Here is a 22040-nt window from a genome sequence, read left to right on the forward strand (position 1 = left end):
TGTGGCATGGGTTACTAACGAATATGGATACGCCACCAAATACAAATAGTATTTATGTGCTCTTCCGGTCAGTGCCGCAGAATCTGGAGCCCTTGTGTTTGGGGGCTTTTAGGGGCTTTACTGCCATGAGAACAAATGAGGCCACCGAATGCCCAGTGGTGAAAATTGCCCAGGGAGTCCTCGGCCTTGATCCTGGTGAAAGTTGATGCAGCCGCTCCTGCAGGCTCATGGGCTCGCCTATTTCTTACAGACTCTGCAAGCCCCACACAGAGTATTATGCGGTCAACATCTCTTATCCAGGGCAGAGATTGTTCTTTGAGAGACTATAATTACTGCCTGTGTACCACTGACCATAGGCAATTGTTTGCTTCCCGTACAGTGTGGGCAGGGTCTATGTGGGAAGGTGCTGGTTTAATTTCTGTCACATCTCATTTGCCCTTTTCCTGGGGCAGTTTCGATCTCAAAAGTGATTCAGTCAGGAATTAGCATGGAGGAGCTCCAGGGTCAGTGTAGTACAGAAAGGCGAAGGCCAGCTGGAAATCCCAGTAGGTCACGGGGCAGAAGGCTCTAGAGTAAACAACGCTGTCCTCCCCAGGCTGGGAATTTTGTTTGTGAAGTTAAATACCTGCACAGATATTTAAACACGGGATCACTTAGCGAGTGAAGGTGGGGAATAAAAAGACTTTATTTGGACACAGGTTGGGTGCTTTGAAACTTCAGGTGTCGAAATAATAAAAATCTTTTATGGATGTAAGAGGTTATTTACAAAGTGCTATCAGTTGAGGTCAGGATACTTTATTCTGTAGTTTTCATGAAGATTTAACAACAACAACAACTGCATCTCGTGGTCAAGTAGGAGGTAAACAGGTGTGAAGCACTTCAGTTTATTCATGTCAGTAGTCATGTTAAAAATTGGGTCCTCTTAAAGTTCTAGGCTGAAGGCAGTAGCCTATCAGGAATACTTAAGTGATGGTACTGAGAGCACTTTTGTATTTTAATTATAAATGCAATTAATGTATGTTAATTATAAAACATAAAATTGAAAAAATAGAAGAAAGAAAAAAGTAAAAAAAATGCCCATAATTCCAATAACAGCTATTGATAGTCTGGCGTGCATGCGGATGGTATTGCACACACACATACCTATACACAACGATTTGTTAACATCGTTTAAAAAATTACTACAAGTATATTTTGAGATTTTTTTAATAAGATTTTAAATATTCTTCTATAGTAAAATGATATGATGGTTTGTAGTATGGAGTTTGGGGTCAGATTGGACTGCCTGAGTTTGAATACTGGCTCACCATTATCTAATTTGGTGGTCTAATTAAGCAAGGTACTTAACTTCTATGACTTGATTTTCTCTCTGTAAAATGGGGACAATGTTAGTACTTACATCATAGAATTATAATAAAGATGAAATGAGTTAGTATTTTTATAAGTTGCTTAGACTAGAGCCTGCCACATAGTAAATACTGTATAACGTTTGCTTTTATTAATGGTTGCAAGGAATTTTATTTTCTGGGTGAGCCATAATTTATTGACTCTATGATCCATTGCTTGATATTTAGGTGTTTTCAATTTTTTATCATTACAAATTATGAAACTCTTGTACTCATTTTATTTTCATTACTTGTTAATTCTTATTTTTTTATTTTTATTTATTTATTTTTTTAAGATTTTATTTATTTATTTGAGAGAGAGAGAATGAGAGAGAGCACATGAGAGGGGGGAGGGTCAGAGGGAGAAGCAGACCCCCCGCTGAGCAGGGAGCCCGATGCGGGACTCGATCCCAGGACTCCAGGATCATGACCTGAGCCAAAGGCAGTCGCTTAACCAACTGAGCCACCCAGGCGCCCTACTTGTTAATTTTTAATTGATTTATTGTTTTACTGAGGTATCATTGACATACAATATTAGTTTCAGGTGTATAGCATAGTGATTCAGTATTTATATGTATTATGAAGTGACCACCACGGTAAGTCTCATTACGATCTGTCACCATACATATTTATTATAATATTATTGACCGTATTCCCTATGTTGTGCCCTACAGCTCATTATTCCAGGAAATAATGTTTTTGGACCAAAAGATATGAATCTTTTAAAGGTTGCTGTTATTTATTAGCAAATTTATCTTCTGAAAGGTTGTACCAATGTACACGTCCACCTGCAGTACTGAGAGGGTCTGTTTCTGCTTAATCCTCACTTGTTCAGACAAAAGTAGTGTCTTACGTTCTTTTGATTGGCATTTCTTTGGTTACAAGCTAGATATTTTTAACATCTGTTTATTTGTAATTTATATTTATTCTTTATAAATTATTGCTTCCTGGATTTTACTTATTTTTACATTTCTCTTTTAAAGAGTATTAAGTGCTTCTTATCAAAGAACTATTGAGTGCATTTAACAATGATGAAGATGAAGATGGTGAAGACAGTTGTCCAAGGTGGATAGCATGTAGTCAGGTTTTCGTGCAAGGTTGGTCCAGCGTCTGATCTTCCATCAGAGATGTTTTGTCACAGTGTCTGTGTTCTTCAAATTCTTCATTATTGTTGTTTTTTGGGTTATGCTTCTATAGCAACAGTATAAATGTGTGGTATAAATAAATAATGTATTGTGCAAATTATTCAGGGAAGGGTTGCCATGAATGTTTCTAGCAACACTGCAAGAATGAGATCTTGCCTCTGAAACTTGAATTGATAGGTTTTTGTCAGGGAAATTTCATTAGTGACCGTTTTCGTCCTTGCCTCACGGTAAATATTATGGCTACCTGGGAGAGAATCTTTTGGTTTATTAAATTGCTAAGTAGCCACCTAATGGGAAGCTGTCAGTAATCTTGTGAACATGTGGTGGAATATTTATTTTTAAAGGCAGGGATGTGCAACAGACCTCAGGAACAAGCCGGATTCACTGTTTTAATTAGGTTCTGAATTCCGCTGCCTTCCCTCTGGCTACAGGCTACACTGTTGCTGAGTGTTGGATATTAACAGCAGTTGATACTCTCCAGCCTTTCTCTATGCAAATCTTGCTGTCTCATGGCAGGCTAAAACATACCTGATAAAAACATATTTGTAAAATAGCATAAAAGCATGTAAACTTTGGAAGATGAAGGGAACATGCTCTGTTCTGGATCAATGGGTAGAAGAGCTTCAACATTTTAAGTTAATATAAAGAATAACTTTTTTTATCACAAGAAGTGCCCACCCACAGTTGGCTCAGCATTTGAAAACTGCCACTGGGATTCTTCCAGCAGAGATCCATTGATAAAAACATAGAGGTTACTGAATTTAAGGTAAAAAAGGCAGGATCCGTGCACAGAGCTAAATCTCAACTCTTGAGATTTTACAATTATGTCAGTTTAAAAAAATTTTTTTAAATCGTGTGACTACTTATCTAGAGCAGTCAAATTCATAGAAACAGAAAGTACAATGGTGGTTCCCACAGGCTGTGGGGAGGAGGAAAAGGGAGTTGTTATTTAGTGGGTATAGAATTTCGGATTTGCAAGGTGAAAACATTCTGGAGCTCTGCTTCACAGTGTGAATATACTTCACATTACTGAACTGTGCACTTAAAAATGCGTAAGATGGTAAATTTTATGTTGTGTGTTTTTTACCACCACCGTAACAAGAAAACCCCCCAAAAACCATGTGTCTACTATGAGCTTTGCCTTAGGCCAGGCACTGTAAAGAATATGGAAGTATAAGACAGTCCCTGTTCACAGTTGGCTTATAGTTCACTTCTTTTTTTTTTTTTTTTTAAGATTTTATTTATTTATTTGAGAGAGAGAGAGAATGAGAGAGAGCACATGAGAGAGGGGAGGGTCAGAGGGAGAAGCAGACTCCCTGCCGAGCAGGAAGCCCGATGCGGGACTCGATCCAGGGACTCGATCCCGGGACTCCAGGATCATGACCTGAGCCGAAGGCAGTCGCTTAACCAACTGAGCCACCCAGGCGCCCCAGCTTATAGTTCACTTCTGCTGTTAGAACCAAAATGGCTGCGCAGGAACCCAGACACCGACATGAGCCAGCCATCGTTGCTACTGCCATTGCTTCTCCCTTCTTGTTTTCCATTCTCCTGCTAGTGCTCCAGTTGAGAGAACCCACAGGAAGTCAGTTGGTGAGTTAGTCTGAGAAATGTGTGCTGTCAGAGGAGGGACATAGAAGAGAGAATGTGGAATTGAGCAAGAACAAGGACTATTAAGCACAGTCCACCCGTCTGTCTCTTCTGAGACATACACAGCCTTCTGCCCCTATCTAAACTTAGACAACAAAAACAGTAGCATTATAATGCTTCTGTGGATGCTCTATCCCTTTCATAACTGAAGGCATACTCACTCTTTCCCTGATAAGGGAGATACAAAATTCCACAGTCAGTGTATCCATACTGGAATGGTGTTATTTTTGTTCATAGGTGAGCCCAAATCCTATTTATTTTATAACACGGAAAAGCTAAATTGTACAGTGAACTATCAACCAACATTCCTTATATGACATAGGGAAAAGGAAAGAGGGGAAGATGATTTCTATATTACAAAATACGAACGTGAAGAACAAGAAAGAAAACACACGTAGTTGCTACAGTTCTCACTTCTGTAACTGATCCTAAGCCATAATTGATATCTATGGTGTATGTCTCTATCTATCTGCATACAGACATAAGATCTACATATATAGGTCTATCTCTGTCTCTATATCTCTGTCTATATAGCTATATATTTTCCTTCTTGCCTTATCCATTCCCACATTTCTTTCTCCTTAACTAGCCCTTTGCTTTGTAAAAATTCTTTTTCTGGTGGGTTGACACAAATCTTTACAACTGAAGAATCTGTCCTTAGACATCCCTCCTTTATTGGTCTGGTAAAATCTTCTATTAACTACTAGACATAGAAGTAATAAATGGAACCCCAGAGAATCCTCTGGATTACAGACATGCCTGTATTGTTCAGCAGCAAGCCTATTTCATCTTGATAATTGGGACCAATCACCCCAGTTCATACAGTAAAACCTTTTTTTGTCCATTGGTTCAATGGCATGAGGGGTCTAAAACGTCCAGGGGCAGTCTCAAATTTGAGTTCAGTGGAATCATTCTTGTGCCCACAATGGAAAAATTTTCCCTTGAGAACTAATAACTCTGAACTAGCAGAGCCCCAAATCTCAGGGCCAGGAAACAAAATCGTTGTGATTAGGTTTTTAGGTGTAATAATAGGAGCAGATTCTCCACCTTTAACCTTTGGTTCCCAGGCTTAAGTATTCTAGTTATGGAAGAAATAATATTCTCTACGGTTGTTGATTCAAAGTGTATACTGCGTCCTGTAAGGTAGTGCCATAAAGTTTCAAGGTGTTATCTCCCCATGAGAGACCTAATTGAGCCCTCAGTAGGTGCTTCCCCCATTCTGTCAGGCCAGCGGCAACTGAACAATGGAGTAGGTGGCAAGACCATAGAATTATGTGTTCCCAGCCAGTTGCTGTACTTCCTTCATTGAGAAGTTGCCTTGGCCAGAAGCAATATGAGGGGGACTATGATGGAAAACAAGGCATTGTCTAAGTATGTGGATGGTGGTGGTGGCAAAAGGCAAACCCATATCCAGAATGTGCTTATTCCAGTGAAGACAAACCTTTGTCCCCTCCATGACGGAAGGGAACCAATGTAAATCAACTCCCATCAGATGGCTAGCTCATCTATCAGGGCTCACTGTTGGCTTCTAAAGAACCACCCAGTATTTTCCAAACCTCTTGGAGGGTTGAGTACTCAGTAATGGTGGGAGCCAGATTTGCCTTGGTGAGTCTATGCATAAGTGGCTTGAGTGCTGCATGGACACTCTAAAGAGAAGTCCTTGGATAAAGCACTAGGGTAGATGAGAAAAGAAGGCTGACTGACATCCTCAGAATGTGTTACTTTGGCTACCTTCCTGCTCTGTAGTAGAGTATGCACATGAGATTTGAACACTTCATACCCTTTGCCCATTCCAAAGGGTCATGCATATACCTATTCCTCAGTCCTCCTTTTAACCAATCTCTTAATTCTCTTCTTTCTAATCCTCTGACCATCTGGCCAAATCATTAACCACTATTTATGACTTAGTATAGATTTGTACTTCTGGCCATCTTTCAGTCTAGAAAAAGTGGATATCCAGATATACTGTAAAGTTCTACCAATTGGGAAGATTTTCTTTCTCCACTATTTTTCAGGTCCACCCCTACTTCCAGCAAGTGCTGATATATAACGGAGAATCATCTGTAAAATATGCCTGAGTCTTTTTTTCCACCATCAACTGGTTACAGGGAATTCCTCATGAGGTCATATGTGTGGGTTGAGAGAAAGCAATGTAGCAGGAGTATGTGGCTGTCGAAGTCTGAGTCACCTAATCATGCAACTTATTGGAACCTTCAGGACATGTGACAGACCCATCTTACATATCACTTCCACTTGGTGACAGTGTGGCTGCACTTAACCTGATTTTATTTTATTTTAACTTTTTGTGTTTTTTTTTTTTGTTTTTTGTTTTTAAGATTTTATTTATTTATTTGACAGAGAGAGAGATAGTGAGAGAGGGAACACAAGCAGGGGGAGTGGGAGAGGGAGAAGTGGGCTTCCCGCCGAGCAGGAAGCTGATGCGGGGCTTGATCCCAGGATCCCGGGATCATGACCTGAGCCAAAGGCAGATGCTTAACGACTGAGCCACCCAGGCGCCCCTTAACCTGATTTTATAGCTTGGTGGTTCAAATGACACAGTTTATCCTGGGCAGTTCAGGTCATGTGATCATCAGGTGTCCAAGGCCAGGAGTCCTACCTCCACAAGAGCCTAGGAACCGGCTTTCAAGGGTAAGTATCAGCTATTTCTCAGAGGGAGAAAATTAGCAGAAAAGGCTAATTTTGTTCCAAAATGCTAGTATTCTAAGTTGTGATTCTTATATAGGGTTTGCCCCTGGATTGTTACACTATCCTTTCTTGTACATGGAAGATGGGCTACCAACACTTTTGGGGATCACAGGGAAGTTCATTGGGAATGGAGGTCACAGAGTTCTATGTATCAGTGAACGTATTTTTTTCCAGTTTTCCTAGTTGAACTATATTCCTTTTTAGTTGATTTTTTTCTAGTATTGATTGTAGGAATGTACTGAGTAGATTTTAGCCCCAATAGGAATCATTATTGCCTTATTTACCCATCATACTTCCCCCAAATTTGGAAAATATTGGGTGGTTCTTTAGATGCTTTTTCATGCTTCCAGGGAGTTTACTGGAAATTTCTTTCTTCTTTTTTAAAATTTAATCAACTTTATTGTAAAACAAAGCACAGGAAGACACTCCCCCATATTTGTAATGACCACGCTAGTCAGGAAATAGAAATTTGCCACCTACTCCAGAAGTCCCTTCCATGTGCCCATTCTCCATCATAGACCCTCTACTTTCCTTCATAAGTGACCATTATTCAGACTTGTATAGCAATCGCCCAAATGTGTATCACTAGATAATACTTTTTTTTTTAAAGATTTTATTTATTTATTTGAGAGAGAGAGAATGAGAGACAGAGAGCATGAGAGGGAGGAGGGTCAGAGGGAGAAGCAGACTCCCCGCCGGGCAGGGAGCCCGATGCGGGACTCGATCCCGGGACTCCAGGATCATGACCTGAGCCGAAGGCAGTCGCTTAACCAACTGAGCCACCCAGGCGCCCACTAGATAATACTTTTAGAAATATTTACTCGTTTAAAAGATTGATGCACTTTCTTTTCATATAGATTCCTGCTCTATCTTTTTCTTTTCTGTATAGTTTGGGTGTGGATGAATTGAGCGCTCTGACCTGTAGAGTTTCTCACAGTCTGGATTTTGCTGATTGCATAGTCCTGATACATTTCACTGTGTTCCTCTGACTTTTCTCTTTCCTGCAATGTGGTAGCTGGATTTCAAGGTTTGATCAGACTCAGATACAATTTTTTGGCAACATCAGAGGAGTGTTCTTCCATCAGGAAGCGCATAATATCTGTCTGGCTAATGACTGTTGATGCTCAATGCTTAGATTTACTTATTTATTGGGATTGGTAAACTGGTGATATTCTAGTTGAGACTATTTTTTTTCCCCATTTATTAGGAGGAATACGTTTATAAAGGATTGTTTCCCTTCCTCTACTTTTTGGTCACCCAGTGGTATATAGTTCATATACGAGAGACAAGAAAAATATTCGGTTCTTCTTCTTTATTTATCACATTTCAAAATAATGAATTTGTCCCCTTTCATCCTCCATATGCATATGCCTGTGTGACTTATGGATGTAGGCATGTATGATGGGCTGCATTTAGTTGCCCTTATCTTTTTGAAAGCTCAAAGTCCAGTGGCAGCCTTTTAAAGTTGGCTCCTCTTTACTTTCCCTGGATGTCCTTGTAGATATAAAATTCCATGGATTGCAAATTCAAGAATTACTTTCTAGACCAGCCTTTTCTTCATTCATTTATGGCCTAAACTGACCAGGGAATAGTTTTTGAACATGGCACATGCTCTATAGAAAGGGAATATGTGCTTTCTGTTTACAAATATTCTAGGCTTTGTATTTAGGGACCAAAGCACTGCCTTCCTGTTGGGCCATTCTCTTTGGAAATGAGATTGCTTTGCCGGTGTTGTTCACCTTTTCCAGAAAGATTTGCTATTCATAGTTTTCTCTGGAATGACGTATTCTTCTATGAGGCGTGTTCTCTTGTCTAGTCAAATATCTGGTATAAAATTGAAAACAGTTGAAACATTGTCTTTTAATTATTCCCCCCGAAATAAATATCTATAAATTAACCTTTGGGGAGAAATTTAATTAATTTTATTAAATATGAGATTGCCTCAGGCTTTTTTGGTATGGGGTAGAAGAACTTGCATTAAAATTAGCTTTACCTTCAAAATGTAATTTCCCATCTTCAAAGGAAACTTATCACAATCCTCCTCTTTTGGTAACTGCTTTTCCTTTAACGCAAGTGCTGTGCTTTCAGTTTTCATCTTCTTGGGCTTGGACAATTCTGAACATTTTAACTCTCTCATTTCTGTTTCTGTGACACTGGCTTTCGGGAAACAGGGCTCCTGAGAAAATTTGACCTGAGTAATACTTGACCGAGCAGACAAAAACAGAACTACCCACAAGAGAGAATAAAGGTGGTTTTTAAGAAGCTTATGATACCAGTGACTGTGACAATTTTCTTTTGGTTTATATCATTCATATTTGCAGACTGGCTAATATGGGTTTACACTTATGGGTGTTCTTATTGTAGGAGACTGTTCAATAAAAGACCTATCTGATTTTCTGGCCTTAAGTCTTTAGCTTGACACTGAAGGCCCTCCACAGCCTTACTAGTGTCCTTCTCAAAAACCCTCAATGAGTCTCTGTTGCCTAGCAGACTGAGTACACACTTTTCACTGTGGTTTCAATTTACCTCTCCAGGCTCATCTCCTGTCTTTCCTACGGACACCTCTTCCGATCTGCTACATTAGATTGCTTCCATTTCCCTGGTATACCTTCACGCTTTCCTACTCTGGCCTTTGCTCAAACAATTCTTTCCATTTGGAATGACCTTCCCTTCCATCTTTATGTACAGAAATACAATTATTGTTTTAAGGCCAATTTGAAATGCTTCTCCTTCATGAATTTCTTCCTGATTCCTCCAAAGGAACTACTTTATCCCTACCTTTGAACTCCCAAGCAATTTGTGGATGGCAGTTTCTTTGTGTTATTTTGTTATATGGTTAAATTAATATTGCTGTTGCCATCAGTTATGTATTTGTCTAATATCCCTGCTCATGGAAGATAAATAGGATGACCATATATCCAAATGTTCCTGAGATAGTTCCAGTTTTCCTGGGACAGTCCTAGCACGCTGTCTGGTTAGCATCCCCTTTTATTCTCCAAAGTATCTTCACTTGAGTAATAATTAAGTAGTCACTGTTAGAATAAGTAACTGGATGATTAGGACTTCATTCATACCCATGTCAAATCTCTGGTCATTTATCAGGAGGGGCGGTATAAGGGCAAAGAAGTTCACAGAAAGGAGACTGCGTTGGGCAGGGGCCACCGTGCCGAGGCCATCAGGAAATTCTGAAGAGATTAGTTTGATTCTTCCCAGGCCTATCCTTCTGCTGGCACTGCCCAGAAGCTATTACTTTTCCATCAGAAGGCTGGGTTCCCTGAGGGCTTAATGAACAATCTCTCTCAACATGAAGGGCTGTGGGCATTGTTCCCCCTTAGGTCAATGCAGTTAGAACTTCAAAGGAGACTATTTAGTGCACACATAAAAGGGACTTTATTTCCTTCCTTATTTATTTATTTTTCATTCTTTTTTATTTTTAAAATTAACCTACAGAAAAGTTGACAGAATAGTACCTAGTCACAATTTCTTCATTTTGCTCTGTGTGCGAATTTCTCTCTCTTGCTTGTTCCATAGATAAACACACTGGATTAAGTTTGTATTTAAGCAAGATTGATCTATAAATGTACACATTCTTTTCCTGATCCACTTGAATATAGGTTAAGAACATCATGATACTCTCCACCCCTAAATACTTCCACATGCTTCTCCTGGGAATAGGGACATAATTCTGCAAACTACAATGTCATGATTATACCCAAGACAATTAACAATAATTCCAAAATCACTAATATACAGTCCATATTGAAATGTTTTTAAGCAGGTTTTGGATCCAGAAGCCATTTGATCCATTGTGTTTCTTCTACCTCTTTTAATCCTGCAGTCTCTCTGCCTCTGTGTGTGTGTGTGTGCAATGTGTGCATGTAAGCAACACATTACTGTTAACATGCGATGTTTGGAATTCTGCTCCATCTCTTCCTCAGAGAATTTTGCTTTTCCCTACTCAAGTTTCTTCTTCCATCTTTGCCAGGTCTGCTCCTTGCTTTTTATAATTGAGTGATAAAGCATCTGAGATGAGTTTAGGGGCTGGCGTAAAGGAGAGGTGGGAGGAAAGGTGGGTGCTTTTGAAGTTGGTCCTAAGGCTTTAGAAAGGCCAAGGTTCCTCCTTATTGCCCACCCAACCCAGTAGCTTGAAGATGGGGGGCTTGGAGAAGAACAGAATAAACTTTTGTAAAGTAAGTGAAGCTGGCAGTACCATGAATTGGTTGAGAAACTTTTATTGTGGGCTAGACACTGTGCTAGCCTCTGGGAGTCAACTTTGGACCTGACCATCTCTACTTCACAGAGGTAAGTGTCCCTTGAGGATGATGGGCTTGGAATTAATAACCACAATAATAGACATATAACCGTCAGCTATGATAAGGGAAAAGAATAGTAGCCTACAAAGTATGCAGCAGAAGAACCAGATTTTCTTTTGGGAGGTCAGGGAAGGTCTCTCAGAGAGAGTCACATTGAACTTGAAACCCAAAGAATGAGTTCAAGTTAGGCAAGTGTAGAGTAGTTAGAAAAGGGCATACCATATGTGCAAATGGCTGCCCGGAGGAGGGAAGCAGACCCTTCAGAGGGCTGGTACAGCTGGAGCTGAGCAATGCAGAAGGAGGGTAGTGTCAGGTGAAGAGAGAGGTAGGGGACAGACTGCGTTGTCCCAGGGAGGAGTTTTCATATTGAAAGAAGCAGAATTGTTAGATGGACACTTTTGGAGGTGGGGTAGGGAGGGGCTGGTTGGTTAGAGAACACAGAGACCTGGATACCACAATCAATGGAAAACTGTAAGCAGTGTGACAAGGCTAGAGCATGGAGTATGAGGGGGGGCCACCATGTTAAATTTTAAATTCTTCCTCTAAGTAACCCATTGAAGAGTGGGTATGATTAGGGAAGTGACATACCAAATGTGTATTTGAAAAATATAAATGGCAAGGATGGATGAATTAATTGAAGGCATTGAAGGCTAAAAGACCTTGCAATTGTCCAGTAGATAGGGGGTGAAGGCTTGACCTAGGCAATGGCAGTAGGGATAGAGAACAGGGGACCAAGATGCTCTGCAGGCACAATCTATAGAATTTGGTTATTGATGAGAGGAGGAGTGTTAAATAATGTTCAGGTTCCTCACTTGTGTGATAAGTGGAAAGGGATATCAAGAGGGGAACAGTTTGGGGCAATAGATGATGAGTTTATTTATCCCTGATAAGTGTTAAGTGCTTGTGGGAGATCCAGCCTGATGTTACCCAAGTAACTAATTAGTTAGGGTTTTCTGACTTAGATGAAATTCTCTCTGAATATTTTTGATATGTTAACGTGGTATTTATTGAAAGAGTTGGAAGCATGCAAACTACTTATAAAGGAATACTTGCATTTTACAACTGACAGATTGCTTTATTCTGAATGGCTCATGACAGACTTATTTTTTTGTATTTGAGAGACGTTTGACTTTGTCACAGTTTTGAAAATATGTTATTTTTGGTATGTTTAGATGGTGGGTTTTCAAAAACAGTTAAATATTACAACTAGGCTTGCTGCGTTTTGTTTTTTTCCCATTCAGTTTCCCATTAAATATACAAGTATAACATCTGGCACTCTTCTTTTTAAGGACTCTGAAAAAGCTACAAGGATTAGACTTAGCACTTGACAAATCATCCAACTATAATATTTTCATCTAGAGTTGAGTCTGAAGCTGACTGAAATGGCCATGTCAGGAACAGTACTGTGTAATGTCACAGAGGAGCCACTTAGGAGAATTCCTAATATGGTCGGGACATTCTTGAGATGCATGGAATAGCCCATTTGTATGGTATCATCTAAGATGGGAATGCAGCTATAACATGTCAAGTGACAGGATCCACAGAGCACTTCTTTTCTGTTATCTGTCAGACTATGGCCTCGTTGCCTGATAATGGTAGTTCTTCTTTCTTTGCTTCATTTTTCAATAGCAAATCCTTGGACTCTGAACTGGGAAGTTCCTTACCCGCTTGAAAGTCATATATTCTTAGAGTTGGAAGGAACCTCAGTAATTAACTTAATCTGAACCCTGGCATTTTTGCACATGAGAAAAATGGGACACAGAGAGGTTAAACAATTTGGCCACAGTCATCCAGATAATTATTGAACTCTCCAGCCCCCTTTGACTCCCCCTTCCAAATGGGCAGAATGGCAGCCTCCCTCTTCCTTTTAGTTTCTTTGCCAGAAGTTAGTCTTTTTTCACATTATGAAGCCACTTGGAAATAACCTAACTCCTTTGAAAGAAGAAACGACATGTTTTACTCAGCAAACTTATTTTTGTTTTTTTCCAAATGGGTCTTCATTCTAACCCAGTGTGACTCCTCTTTCTTCTGAGAGAGCTTTCACGGCCCCGTGTGACGTCTCTCTAATGGCCAGCGCTACCCAGCTGGATGTCTGCAGAACAGTTACAGCAAAGCCCCATGCACCTTGGAGCATGGCATTGCCTCTGAGTTCAGGAAAGGAGAGATGCTAGAAACTGGTCAGCACCTTTGCCAGAGCCCTTGGAACGGATGATACCAGGAACTTCTCCAGAAACGACCATTTATCAAAATGAAACTTTTGAAAGGATCCTTGATTCTGAAATTAAAAATCTCACACTAGTGTCCTGGGACTGAGCACCCCTGTGACTCCTGAGACCTGCAGACTTCGCTGCCACTGGAGGGCGGGCGTGGGGTGGGCGAGGTAGTCCCTGGAGCCTGGCCCAGCCAGGGAATGCATGGGAGACTTGAAAATGAGTTTGAGTGAGAAGAGGGAAACTTACCGTTTACTGTCTCAGCTTGTGGGGAAAGGATTTGGGAGCCTTGTGCTCAGGAAACATAATGTCTGCATAGTCCTTTCTCTCTACACTTTACCCCAACAAAATAATGGTCTGGGTGTGGGGTTGGTGGGGGGGCTGCGGGAGGAGGTGGTAAGCTTTGCTCTGGCTCTGTTGTGTGTGCTCTGGGACTAAGTGCTGGGGTTTCGAAAGCCAAAACCCATTTCTCTGCTCCTGCTGGGACATCTCTTCTGTGAGGCGGTGGACACTACAGGATCCTCCTTCTGGAAAAGGCGGGGGGGGGTGGGTCTCAGGGGATAAGACGAGGAGGGGGAAACATCAATTACTAGCTCAAAGCCGAATCCTGCTACATTTGTAAGAGCTCAGTTAAAGGAAAACAGGGACTGTTTAGTACGATGTTCTCAATCTGAGCTGTTTCCAAGAGCAATAAATGAGTGCTGTTATCTGAGCTAAGCACACAGAATGATGAGAAAATGCATCCTGGTGGATTATCCTCAAATCTTTGGAGTAAACAGAATTTTTTTCTTGCTGTGGCAAAGCTTAATTCTGTACCAAAATGGTCATAGAATATTGGAATTTTATGGGAACTCAGAGATGATGTGTGCTGGGTCTTCTCTGTCTTCCCAGATCTAGTCTTCCCCCTACTCCACATTGTTCTGAGCCCTGGGACACTGATCTCCAAGGATCACATCTGTGGGCTTACCTGCCCTTTGGCTTCTCCTTGGATTTGGCCATTAGGAGGTACCCACTTCACCATCCTTTGGCAGTTTTCCTTACCCTTGTCCATGACTTGTAAATAATCCCCTTCATTAAAACTCCCATTTGAGTGTGTAATCTCTGGGACTCTAAATATGACTGTTTTACAGATGAGGAAACTGGTGTACAGAGAGGCCCACTGGCTTCTCCGGTGGTATCTCTTTTCTGCTCCTTTTCCCTGCCATGGTTGGACATTTGTAAATCGAGATCCCCAAGACCCTGGGATGCTGGCCTGGGGATGAGGGAGCTGTAGTCTGTTCTGCTCTAATGTGATGGCACATTTCTAAGAATTTTCCTTTCTTGGTGGTCTTAAAGATGGTATTTTACATGATTTATGCATATGATGGAATAGTATTCAGCCTTTAAAAAGAAGGAAATCCTGTCATTTGCAACAACATGGATGAACCAGCCAGTCCTTCATGATTCCACTTATAAGAAGTGTCTAAAGTAGTCACACTTGTAGAGCAGAAGGTAGAGTGATGGCTGCCAGAGGCTCAGGGAGGTGGAAAAGGAAAGTTGCTGTTGAATGGATATAAGTTTCAATTATGCAAGATGGACAAGTTCTAGAGATCTGCTGTACCACATTGTGCCTGTAGTTCACAACACTATTATACAGCTAAAAGTTTGTAAGTGGGTAGATTTCTCTCTTATTTTTTTAATCATACACACAGAATAAGAAGCAAAAAAAAAAAAAAAGAGGTATTTTAATAGGTTAAAAAGTCACTGGGGAAAGGACACACCTCGGGGAGGATTCTGTCCATGAGGGGGTGGCTGGGCTAGTGGAAAGTCAGGAAATGCCTTCTTAGTCCATTGGGGAAGCACCTGTGTCAGGGCCTGGCTGGAGAAGGGGGGCTAAATTTAACCCCCACCGTCAGCCCAGTGCCTTGAGCACTCATCTCCCTACTTCAATGTGTGACTGGTCAACATTTCTGGTCATGCTTTTGACTGTGCGTGTGTGTGTGTATGTGTGTGTTTGAGTGTATAAAAGAGAGAGAGAGAGAGAATGAATTTGCATTCTTCCTTTTATGAACTTTCCTAAGTTCTCTGAGGTCTTTTTTTAACCTCTCATATTTCACTGATTCTAAGACAAGTTTTATTTTTCTCACATTTTGAAACTCTGCTACCAGAATGTGCCTACAACCAAAAACATCTTTTGTTGCAGTTGGTCAGGTGGTAGTTGTGCTGTAATTGCATCGCTTGGGCGTGTGTGAACTTGGTAGTTCTGGTAGACTGACAAGACAACTGAAACCCCTATTGTTTCAGTCAGTGATCCATTTGATGACCATCTGAGAAAGGAATGCAAGTCCTCGGTGTTGACTGAGATCTTCTGGCATCTATTAGTAAGATTTTCTTGCCAACACTTGTGGATAACTATCAGAAGCTTAGAAGAAAATCCCGAATACGATACTTGAGCACTCTTTTAGGAAATGCTGCATTACTAAAGCTCTTGGTGGCAGAGAGGACAATATTGTGTGGGAAAACACACTCCCTGAATATTGTGTCAAATGTGATTCATAGAGTGGCTTCTGAATGGGAATACCTAAACCAAAGTAATTTGCATACCTAACCAATTTATTCCACTTTTCATGTTTTCCTTTTTTATGGATATGATAAAACGCAGGCCTTACATAAGTCCAGTAGAGCTCTTTCAATAAGTATGAAATAAAAGTTCTAAATTGTAGTGTATCACAGTTTAATGTGCAGCTGGTTTTTTCTTCCTTGTTGTTATATAAAACAGCATTGTCTCTTACCATCAGTGAATCTTAACAATCAATGATATGTGGTAGGAAAGTAGGAAGTCTATTAAATTAGCAGCATGAATCAAAAGATGGGTTAGAAAGCTAAGGGGTGAGGAATGAGTTTAGAAATTCTTTTACTGTTTAAATATTTATTAAGTTTTACTGTGAGACGAGGGGCTGGGCGAGGCATAAGGTTATAGCTGTGAACAAAACAGACGTGATCCCTGGGCTCACAGGCAAGACAAGATCTACTGAATTAGTAGTTGCGTGCATGATATTACAGAAAAGTGCCGACTTCTTTGGAATTGTAAATAGGGGAACTTAAGATGGTCAAGGGGAGCAGATGGCTGACTGAAGAAGTAACACTTGAGTGTAGAATGGAAGGACAAGTAGGACTTAGTCAGGTAGAGTGAGTGGGGAAGGGAAGAGGGGTAATCATGGCAGAGGGAGAGAACAGTGTGTATGAAAGCAGGGAAGTGGCAAGGAAGGAGAAGCTGAAGGAAGTGCGGTGTAGTTGGAGCACGGACAGTGGTACAGAGATGAGAAACAAAGCTAGAGAAGTAGGTGGGCCTCAGATGATGAAGGGCTTTATAGGACATGACAAGGAGGTTGCCCAAAAGTAAGAGGAAGCTGTGGAAGGGGTTTCAGGAGGGGTGTAATGTGTCATGCTCAAATTTTAGCATTGTTGTTCTGGCTGCTGTGCAAAAATGGAATGCTGTAGGTCAAGGGCAAATGAAAAGAGCATGGTAGTAGCCATCCTCACTTGATTCGAGGGAAGGAAATTGGAATGGGCAGAAGTTATCAAATGATGCAGGGGAATTCTGGAGCAAGCGATAGTTCCCATCACTGGTTGCATTCCTCAGATATTCTATCCTTAGTTCCTGATAACCTAAGACAATAACTTTCTTTGTTTTCAACAGAGTGACTTCTTCTGACTTGAGCCTACAGTGTGCTTTGAGAAATCTGCCACCAGGTAAATACAGAACAAGAGTTTTTAGGTTGATAAGCCACACTTCTCTCCCAAGACTCCCTAAGACCTAAATTCAACATCTTATTTAATCCTTGCAATAACCCTATGAGTCAGGTGTTGCCTTATTTCCATCTTGTACATGAGGAAATTGCGGAACAGAGAGGTTAGGCAACTTTATCAACATGCACAAAGATGTTTATCGCAGCATAAATTATAATAGCCAAAGGAAACAAAGAGGAGAGAATCTAAACACCCAACAGTAGTTAAATTGTATCAAATCAATTATGGTACATCATTTGATGGAGGTACTTTACCAATATTCTTTATCAGATTAAGAAGTTTCTTTCCTACTCCTAGTTTGTTAAAAGTAAATTAGTTCACCTGTACATTGAATTTTATTGAATGATTTGCTAATCTGCTGAGGTGATCAAATGACTTTTACCCTTTGATAAAAATTTTGTTCATGGTGATTTACATTAATTGATTTTTTAATGTTAAGCTACCTTGCATTGCTAAGATAAAACCAACTTGGTCATGATACATTTTTGTACTCAGTGAGATGTTGTTTGTACTCAGTGAGATGTAGTTTGTTGTACTCGGTGAGATGTAGTTTGTTAAATTATAGTCCTGAGATTGGCTAAAATTTTCCTGTCTAGTATTTTCACTGTCAGGAATGGTTTTCAAAATATTAGAATTACTGGCTACTTGAATGTGTGATGAAATCTGACACTAGAACAGTTTGGGTGTGGAATTTTTTTGAGGGAAGAACTTTCACCTACTGTTTTAATTTCTCATTTATTTAGATTTTCTATTTCTTCTTGAGTTAGTTTTGGTAAGTTTTGGTTTTGGCTACATATACACATTTCTTTTGGCTTTGTATGCAAGAGGGGAATTTCTGGGTCTTGGAGTAGGTGTATGTTCAGCTTTAGCGACTCTATGAAAGAATTTTTCAAAATGGTTGCATTGATTTAAAAATTTTCATCTCAATCAGGAATATGTGATGGTTCTGATTTTCCATATTTTCCCAATACGAGGTATTTTCTGTTTTTGTTAGTTTGATTGGTTGTTTTTTTATTTAAGCTCTACTGGTGGGTGTGTAGTATCATATTGTAGTTTTAATTTGCATTTCCCTATAGACCAGTGAAGTTAAGTACATTTTCATATGTTAATTGACTGTTCATATATCTTGTTTTATGAAAGTCCTTCTCAAATATTAAAAAAATTGAGGTGATTATTCATGTTTTTTTAAAAAAATATTGAATTGTCTTACTGAATTATCTTTCTTACTGAATTATAGACATTTTTAATAATATGTATTCTGGATTTGAGCTTTTGCTAGGATATATGTGTTGTAAATATCTCCTCTTTTTCCTGTGGTTTACCTTTCACCCTTTTTTTAATGAACAGAAATTCCTTTAAAATAGTGCAAATTATTTGGTTTTGTTTGTTTGTTTTTTTCCTTTGTGGTTGGCACTCTTGTGTCCTATTTAAGAAATCTTGGCCCTATTTCAAGATCAGAAAGATGTTTTCCATTTCCTTCTGAAAGCTATATTATTCTACTTTTACATTTTGATCTATAATACATCTGCAATTGATTTTATTGTGTATGATGTGAAAGAGAGGGTCAAGATTAATTTTTTCTATGTGGATACACACTTGACCAAGCACCATCCTTTGGCCATAGTTCTATTTATCTATTTATTTATTTTAGTTAGGCTTCCTGAGGAATGATCAACACAGTAAAATTCACTCTCTTGAAATTTATGGTTTGATAAGTTTCAACAAAGATACACAATCACGTAGCCACCACCACAGTCACAATGCTATAGCCAACAACTGAAACAGTGTTCCTTTGTAGTAGATCTACTTTCCCTACCTGCAGCCCTTGACAACTACTGATCTGATTTCTGTCCCAGAATTTTTCTTTATTCATAATATGTAAATGAAGTTGTAGAGTATGTAGATTTTCATTTCAGACTTCTTTCACTTAGCATAAAGTTTTTGAAATTCATGCGTGTTTTTGCCTATATCAGTAGTTTGTTCTTTTTTATTGCTGAGAGGAATTCCACTGTGTGGATGTACCACGATGTGTTTATCCATTCACCAACTGATGAACACTTGGGTTATTTATAGTTTTTGGCTATATGAATCAAGCTACTGTAATCATTAGTTAATGGGTCTTTGATAGATTTATGTTCTCGTTTTTCTTGGTTAAGTTACTAGCAGTCCGTTTATTGGATCAAATGGTAAGCATAGCAACTGTATGTTTAATATTATTTGAGAAAAATCCCTCTGGCTGTTTCAAAAGTGACTGTTTCATTTTGCATTCCATTCAGCAATATGTGAAAGTTTTACTAGCTCCACAGCCTCCCAGCACTTGGTATTAATAGGCTTTGTAATTTTAGCAATTTGAGTTGGTATACAGTGGTACTTCATTGTAGCTTTCATTCTCATTTCCCTAGTGATTAATAATGTCGAACGCCTTTTTCATGTGCTTCTTTACCGTCTGTACATCTTCTTTGGTGAAGTGTCTGTTCAAATTGTTCACCTTTTTTTAAACTTACGTTACCTATCTTTCTGTTACTGATCTATAATTGAATATATTGGGGATACAAGCCCTTTATCAAATATGTGCTTGCAAATACCTTTTCCCAGTCTGTGACTTGTTTTTTTCATATTCTTAAAAGTGTTATTAAAAGGGCAGAACTTTTGGGGTGCCTGGGTGGCTCAGTCGTTGAGCGTCTGCCTTCGGCTCAGGTCATGATCCCAGGGTCCTGGGACCGAGCCCCACATTGGGCTCCCTGCTCAGCAGGAAGCCTGCTTCTCCCTCTCCCACTCCCCCTGCTTGTGTTTCCTCTCTCTGTGTGTCTCTCTCTATCAAATAAATAAAATCTTAAAAAAAAAAAAAGAAAAAAGGGCAGAACTTTTTAATTTTCATGAAATTCAACTTACCAATTTTTTTCTTTTATGGGTATAAGCTTTTTGTCCCAAGAAATCCTTCCTAAAACCAAGAATACAAATATGTTCTCTTTTTTTTGGTAAAAATTATATAGTTTTAAATTTTACATTTAGTTATATGATACATTTCGAGGTAATTTTTGTATCTGGTGTGAGGTAAAGGTCACGGTTCACATTTTTATATGGACGTCTAGATTTTCCAGTACTGTGTATTAAAAAAGCTATTCCTTTGTCCTCTTTAATTACCTTAGCACTTTTTTCTCTCTCCTCCTCCTCTGGTGCTCTAATTACATGCATATCAGACTATTTGATATTGTTCTATAGCTCTTGGATACTTAAAAAAAATTCTCCTTTCTCTTCGGATAATTTCTATTGATCAATCTTAAAGTTTACTGATTCTTTCAATGTGTCCTGTCTCCTCATCAGCCTATCAAAGGAAACCTTTACTTTTCATATGCATTTTTTTATTTCTAGAATTTCTCTTTGTTTCCTGTAGTTTCCATGTCTCTACTGATTTTTTCCATCTTTTCTTGCATTTTATTCTTCTTTTCCATGAGCACCTTTTACGTAGTAATCATAGCTATTTTAAAATTTCAGTCTGAGTGTTCCACAATCTGAGTCATCTCTGTCTAGTTGCTCTATCTTGACAATGGGTTGTTTTTCCTTAGTTTTAAAAATATGTCGGGCGCCTGGGTGGCTCAGATGGTTAAGCGTCTGCCTTCAGCTCAGGTCATGATCCCAGGGTCCTGGGATCGAGTCCCGCATCAGGCTCCCTGCTCCTTGGGAGCCTGCTTCTCCCTCTGCCTTTCTCTCTCGCTCTGTCTCTCATGAATAAAAAAAAAAAAAAGTATGTCATAATTTTGGTTGAATGCTGAATATTATTTATATAAAAGTAGTAAATAATAGGGTAAATAATATGGCTACCCAGAAATGGCACACTTCTTCAGTAAGGCGATTAATGTGAGGGTTTGTGTGGCTTCCTTAATCTTGTTAGCAGATGACAAGATCAGTAGTTAGTAGGGAGTTAGTAGGATGGGGTTGGGCTCTGGTTCCTGGAGTTACCTTCAGCCCACCAGACTCCAGCATTCTCCCGTGGTGGCCTGTAGTTACCTTATGCTTAGTGCGGCTAGTGTGCCAGAGGTTTTTTCTCACTGCCCAAAATCCATCCTTAGCTTTCAGCAGACCCACCACACCTGCTCCACTGAAGGGATCTCTCTCCATGTTGGTGCTCATCCAGGAGTGGACTGTTCTTGCCCTGTGCTCAGTGTAATGGCAGTAGCTGTGGTGGGGGGGTGTCCGTTTTCCTGGTCCAGCCGCAGTCTTGGGAGGCCTTGTGTGTCTGGACTTCAGGACCTGGTCTTCGTCCCCGTTCCTGCTCCTCTTCATGGCAGTCAACCTCTGCCTCGTGTCGGTGGGTATCTTGGGGAGAGAGGGCTTCCTGCCCCTCCCTGAGTCGTAGCAGACCTCTTCTTCGTGTCAGTACCGGACTCTAGGTCTGAGAGTTTTTTGTCTTTCCATCAGGGCAGATAGATAGCTTTTGCTTCTGCCCTTCTCAAGAATCAGGGGCGCCTGGGTGGCTCAGTTGGTTAAGCGACTGCCTTCGGCTCAGGTCGTGATCCTAGAGTCCCGAGATCGAGTCCCGCCTCGGGCTCCCTGCTCAGTGGGGGGGTCTGCTTCTCCCTCTGACCCTCCCCCCTCTCATGTGCTCTCTCTCTCATTCTCTCTCTCTCTCAAATAAATAAATAAAATCTTTTAAAAAAAAAAGGGGGGGGCGCCTGGGTGGCTCAGTCGGTTAAGCGGCTGCCTTTGGCTCAGGAGTCCCAGGATCGAGTCCCGCGTTGGGCTCCCTGCTCGGCGGGGGGTCTGCTTCTCCCTCTGACCCTCCCCCCTCTCATGCTCTCTCTCTATCTCATTCTCTCTCTCAAATAAATAAATAAAATCTTTAAG

General features: G+C 40.1%; 1 protein-coding gene across 13 annotated transcripts in view; it reads left to right on the top strand.

Moving 5' to 3' along the window:
• Positions 1-22040, top strand: part of NCALD (neurocalcin delta) — a 383100-nt gene that overhangs the window by 101916 nt on the left and 259144 nt on the right. For 10 of the 13 annotated variants that reach the window (XM_054512525.2, XM_054512524.2, XM_064588026.1 and 7 more), the window contains one exon: positions 17086-17138. The exons of the other annotated variants lie outside the window; for them this stretch is intronic. The gene's annotated coding sequence lies outside the window, so the exon portion shown is untranslated. The remainder of the gene's footprint in view (positions 1-17085; positions 17139-22040) is intronic. 13 annotated transcript variants of the gene reach the window in all.

This window comes from Mirounga angustirostris, unplaced genomic scaffold (genome assembly GCF_029215605.1).
Source record: "Mirounga angustirostris isolate CCGP_5_RB_7025 unplaced genomic scaffold, mMirAng1.0.hap1 SCAF_4, whole genome shotgun sequence".
Taxonomy (NCBI): Eukaryota; Metazoa; Chordata; class Mammalia; order Carnivora; family Phocidae; genus Mirounga; species Mirounga angustirostris.